Source organism: Cebus imitator, unplaced genomic scaffold (assembly GCF_001604975.1).
Source record: "Cebus imitator isolate Cc_AM_T3 unplaced genomic scaffold, Cebus_imitator-1.0 Scaffold311, whole genome shotgun sequence".
Taxonomy (NCBI): Eukaryota; Metazoa; Chordata; class Mammalia; order Primates; family Cebidae; genus Cebus; species Cebus imitator.
In genome coordinates, this window is record NW_016107626.1 from 1,109,711 (window position 1) to 1,115,638 (window position 5,928).

Here is a 5,928-nt window from a genome sequence, read left to right on the forward strand (position 1 = left end):
TTTTTAAAGACAGAGTTTCGCTCATGTTGCCCAGACTGGAGTGCAATGACATGATCTTGACTCACGGCAACCTCGACCTTCTGGTTCAAGTAGTTCTCCTGCCTCAGCCACCCGAGTAGCTGGGATTACAGGCATGCACCACCACATCCGACTAATTTTGTATTTTTAGTAGAGATGGGGTTTCTTCATATTGGTCAGGCTGGTCTCAAACTCCCAACCTCAGATGATCTGCCTGCCTAGGCCTCCCAAAGTGCTGGGATTATAGGCATGAGCCACCGCACATGGCCTGGCCTTTAGATTTTTAAATTCAGAAGCACAAAAAAATTATTCTGGACATTTAAATCTTTCAGTCCTTGGTCTTTAACTTATAAAGGGTTTTAATCTTTCAAATGTAATGTTCCCTGAGATGTTCAAAACAGAATGGCTTTATATTCAAATTTGTTGGCATTTTACTGCTGAAATATCATTACGTATTGCCAAATGCCTTTGTTCAAAATATTATATCAAAGGCTCTACCATGTATCTAGACATAATTTGGAATGGGAAGTATAATAAATAAAATTTCTGCCTTAGATAGAAAGTGGCATTAGATTTTAATTAATTTTCTGTTCTAATCCAAAGTAGAATTTTCCAGGGTCAACATCTAAAGTTCTTCCACAGTCCAAATACCCAAAAGAAGATAATGGCCTCATGAAGAAAGGAAAAGAACCATTCAGATAAATATCCTCCAAAAAACAGGTTGTTAAGTGAACACAAATCTAGGAAATGTTTGAGAGAAATACCTCTTCCCTACTCCTAGCTTCTGTGAGAAGGACTGAGTATACTACTGGTCTCGCTCTATTGCTTTAACTTACATCACCAGTGAGGAGCTGGAATTATTTGATTAGTAAATTTGGGAAGGAAAATGAGTCAGGCTCAGCTCAGCTCTTTTTTGTTACATGAAAACTGAAAGAGGAGTTTTATGTTGTTTTCTGGAGGTTCTGTCTTTGTGAGAAAGTCAGTATTTTGCTCTGTCCTTTTTCTCTGGAGTCATATAGTAAGCTTTCTCCTCCAGGGTGGAAGGTAAAAAATGCAGGGTTGGAAAGGTCTAACTCATTTACCTTGGGGTGCCTCGGGCAGTAAGTTTGCTTAATTCTGAAGCTCAGTGTTAGCAAATTCACTAGGCCAACAATCTAAACTCACACCCATGAACCTAACCAATATAGGACTAATGAAGGTTATATTTCTGGCACTCTTTTTCCTACTTGATTAGAACCCAGGAAGAAAGAGGAATGCTGTTTTTAGAGGTCCTTTGAGAGATTCCAGCAAGGCTCAGCATAAACATCTGTAGTGTTTCTTTTTCTATTAGCAATAATCAGACGATTGTTAATATAGAAAACTAAAATGAATGTAACAAAAAGGAAACATAATCTTTATGAAGATAATATACTAAAGACCTTAACAAGAGATATGAATACATGAAGCTGTTCCTACTCATTAATGGAAGAACTTAACATTATAAAACAATCAATGCTTCACTAAAAATAAGTATCTGAAATTCTAAATGTCAAAGAAATTCCAGTAAAAACCACAAAATAATAATTTGAGAGATTTGGCTCTTTTAAAATGTGTATGAAGGAATAATGCTGCTCTAATACTAAAATAACAAAATATCAGAGAAGAAAAATCACCTTATTTGATATTAAAACATATTACGAAGTCATAAGAAATAACTTTAAACAGTGAAGTATTAAGAATGGAAAACAGACAAACGAATCAATAAAACAAGATAATTCAAATGCATACTCAAACATATACTAGAAGTTCATATTTGAATAAAACGGTTTTGCAAATCGGGGAAAGGTAAGCTGGTCAATAAATGGTCTGGGAAAAGTGACTTGGCATGTGGAAAAAATAACATTAGACATCTATTTTGCCATTTAAAAAATAAGGTCTAGATACAATAACTACCTAAATGTAAAAAGTAAATGTACAGGAGGGTATCACTAAGATGTTCCAACAGGAAAGAATTTAAAACAAAAGGCACGAAACATAAAATGTAATAGATTTGAACTTTTTGTGCATCACTGTTTGTAAAAGAAGCAGCATATTAGGAAGACATTTGCAATGGAGTAAGAGATTAAGGATTAACATAAAAAGAATTATTATGAAGAACTTACAAATCAAGGAGAAAAAGCAATAACCCAACAGCAAAAATGGAAAAGCAGCTCATTCAGAAAAGAAAACTCAACTGGTTAATAAAGAAAAGAAAATGTTACCTCCATGGTAATCAGAATGCTAGTAAAACAATAACCAGTCCCCTCTCCACCATCCACCAGATTGGCAAAATCTAAAGAGACGGATGCTACCAAGTCATGGTGGAAATAAAGGAAACTGGAAATCATGTATGTACCCCTGGTGGGAAGTAAATAACTGCACTTTGAAAAAGAGTTTGATAGCATTGGGTAAAAATGTAAACTTGAATACCATATGACGCACGCAGTAGTTCCACTTCTAATTTTACACCCTAGAGAAACTCAAAAGCCCAAAGAGAGTATAAAAACATTTTCTGATTTATTTCTTCTTATAGCAAGAAATTGAAACTGCCCCTATGTCAGTGTGGTGGAGGAGGAAGTAAATGAACATGAAATGTGGCTAGTGATGCAACTGAATACAGTACCTGAATATAATGAACAAGTATCTCGGAATACGATGCATCTCAAACACAATATAAAGCAAAAGAAATGCAGAATAAGATACAGAAATTCTTTATGTAAAATTTAAAATATACTTAATAAAGGCTTATGTGCACTGGTATTGATATGTGTGTATAATAATTAGAGGGTACTTAATTATAGAAGGATATAAATACTGGATATATGAACATTGGCTGATTTGCATGGGTAAGAAAAATAACTCTAGGAATAGGGAATAAAATGGACCAAATGGCAAAAAAAGAAAAAAAAAAGGAATTTTAAAATTTTAATTCTTTATTTAGAGGAGTGTAGTAAAGCATGGTGTCTGGACTGAGAATACAATGGGTTAAATTAACCCAATTCTGTTTCCTAAGGTTCAACATACATTCATATACACCCTGTTAATCACCACACCCTTAAGACGGAGCTAAAGGGGCCCCTGCTATGCGCTCTGTATAGTGCAATCTCTTTCTCACTCTCATTATGGAGCACACAGGCATCTCTATGAGCTCAAAATCCAGAACTCGGCACTACCCCCACAAAGTCTATAACCATGAACACATTATTCATTCTCATAACTTTATCCTTCAGGCCCCTGAGAAACACTTCTTTTGCCTATGCCTATGAAAGAAAGGGACTGCAATTAATTACACCATTCTGCTTACTTTACATGTGTCAGAATTTTCCATAATAATTAAAAAACTGTTGAAATAAGTCGGCAAGTGTGAAGCCACAATTGAATGCAGAGAAGGTTTCAGACTGTGTTAATGCTGGTATTTTAGTCTCTGCCCTAGAATGAAGGTAGCACGTGAACAAGTGCTTATTAGGTAAGAGAAAAGAGATATTGTCAAATCCTTCCTCTGGCAGAGCAAGAATACAGTTGATTCTTGCATGACAAAGTGTTACTTCTTAACAGTGCCAAATGCCCATCTTCCTTCTCTTTTTATTCCAATTTGTGACTCTAGAAATACTAGCAACTTAGTGCACAGTATCTACAACAGTTGCACATGGTGGCTGAGGAACATTTTGTAGTAGCAAGCAAACCATATTAATATATATGTAGATCTAGACATAAACTACATAAACATGATATGGACTTTTTACATTAGACAGGAAGCAAATACTAAAATAGTGAATAGATTGTTATAAAATATTGAATATGTTATTCAAAAATAAGCAATTCCAGTGTTCATATTTTAAGGAAACTATTCATTAATTACAATTCCATGAGAATGTTAATACTTCAGGATATTTTTTAAAGAAAAATACTTTTTATATGTATTTTGTTTGTGATATAACCCCAAATTTGATACATTTTGAGTATGACACACTTGAGTAATTAGTTTTAATCCTTAGATCATTGCTGCCAATGGTAAAGTCTTCATTATAACATCATTTGTTTAAAAATGACTATATATAGTAATTTATTATGTATTTTATCACTTAAAGATTACCAGTCCATCATCACATATCCATAATAAATGCATTCAGTTATCTTTTATACTTTTTAGGATTCAGTCATAAAAATAATAGCCACTGCTAGTGGTTTATGCCTGTAATGCTGGTGTCTAGCACTGTGGGAGACCCAGGCAAGAGAACTGCTTGAGCCCAGGAGCTCCAGACCAGCATGGGCATGGTTAGATCCTATTTCTACAAATATGAAAGTTAGCCTGGCCTGGTGGCTTGCAGCTGTGGTCTAGCTATTCAGGAGGCTGAAGTGGGAGGTCCAGGTTTCAATGAGTAATGTTCACGCCACTACACTCCCACCTGGGGGACAGAATAAGACCCTGTCTCAATAATAATAATGGCCATACATGTATTTTTCTATTTTGATGAGGTGAAAGTGTATTTGTGAAATTTGAGACTATTTTATTTCACAATTTGAATAATTGATGGAAAACTTAAAAAACTTGAAGTATGTCGTGGGGCTCCATTTACATCCTTTCTCTAGGACCAACAACTGTTGGGGCAGCCTTGCCTATTAGCATATGCTTTAGCTGTTTTCCTAACTAAAGCGATTTGCAACAGTGTATTTTACAAGGTGCCCTGAGACATGAACTACTACAGCACAGAAAAAAGTACACCCAAAGAGGCACATAAAGCTAACAAGACGGTTTTACTTTCTAATCTACTTTTGCACGAAGTCAGTCGGGGAAAAACAAACCAAGGAAAGCAAACTAATCTAGTTACACACACACACACACACACACACACACACACACACACACCTCAAAGCTAAATGTATACAGGCTGCAAGAGTCAAAAGTACAGCACTATCCACAGTATCAAACAAGTCAACATTTGCAAATGAAAGAGAAAGCTAACTTTAAAAAGAAACAAGAAAAGTTATACACTTTTTTTTCCACCCCCTTGAGGGAACAATGTAAAAGATCTTTAGGAACTACTGCTATGTAACAAAACGACTTCGGAAACCGAGCACAGAATAAAAATATTTCAAGAGAATTGTGGACTTCCATGTCAAGTAAGCAGGCTTTGAGCTCCAGTCTACTGAACTCGGGGATTGGTAAGCGGGCAACAGAGAACTAGTGAGAAGGTGACTGTGTATCATCAGGCAGCAGAAGGGGTTACAGTTAAAAACAACCACAAACAAAACAACCTGGCAGATGGAAGAGGCACAGATTTTTCCCCCACAAAGGAAAAATCGCTGAATGAATGCAAGCAACAGTGGATAATCAAAGTCCCCTCTGCCATGGTAACAACATAGCTAAGATGTCCAAGAAGACATTAAAGGCAAATGAAGGGGAGGGAAGATGTCCCCCTCCTAGCACCATTACTAAAATAACGATGTAGACCGGACGCAGTGGCTCACACCTGTAATCCCAGCATTTTGTGAGGTCGAAGCAGGTGGATCACCTGAGATCAAAAGTTCGAGACCAGTCGGGCCAACATGGTGAAACCTCATCTCTACTAAAAACACAAAATTAGCCGGGCGTAGTGGCGCGCACCTGTGATCCCAGCTACTCCAGATGCTGGGCCAGGAGAATCGCCTGAACCCGGGAGGCTGAGGTTGCAGCGAACCGAGATCGCACCACTGCACTCCAGCCTGGGTGACAAAGTGAGACTCTGTCTCAAAAAATAAATAAAAATAAAAACGTAGACGCCGCTGATTTCGCAAATTCTCGGCTGGGCCTCGGGCCCCACCCAGGAGAGGCCGCAGGTGGAGCCACGTGCCGCCCATTGAGCCGCTCGCTCGCTCGGGGGCCGCAGGTGCAGGCGGAGGGAGAGAAGGCGA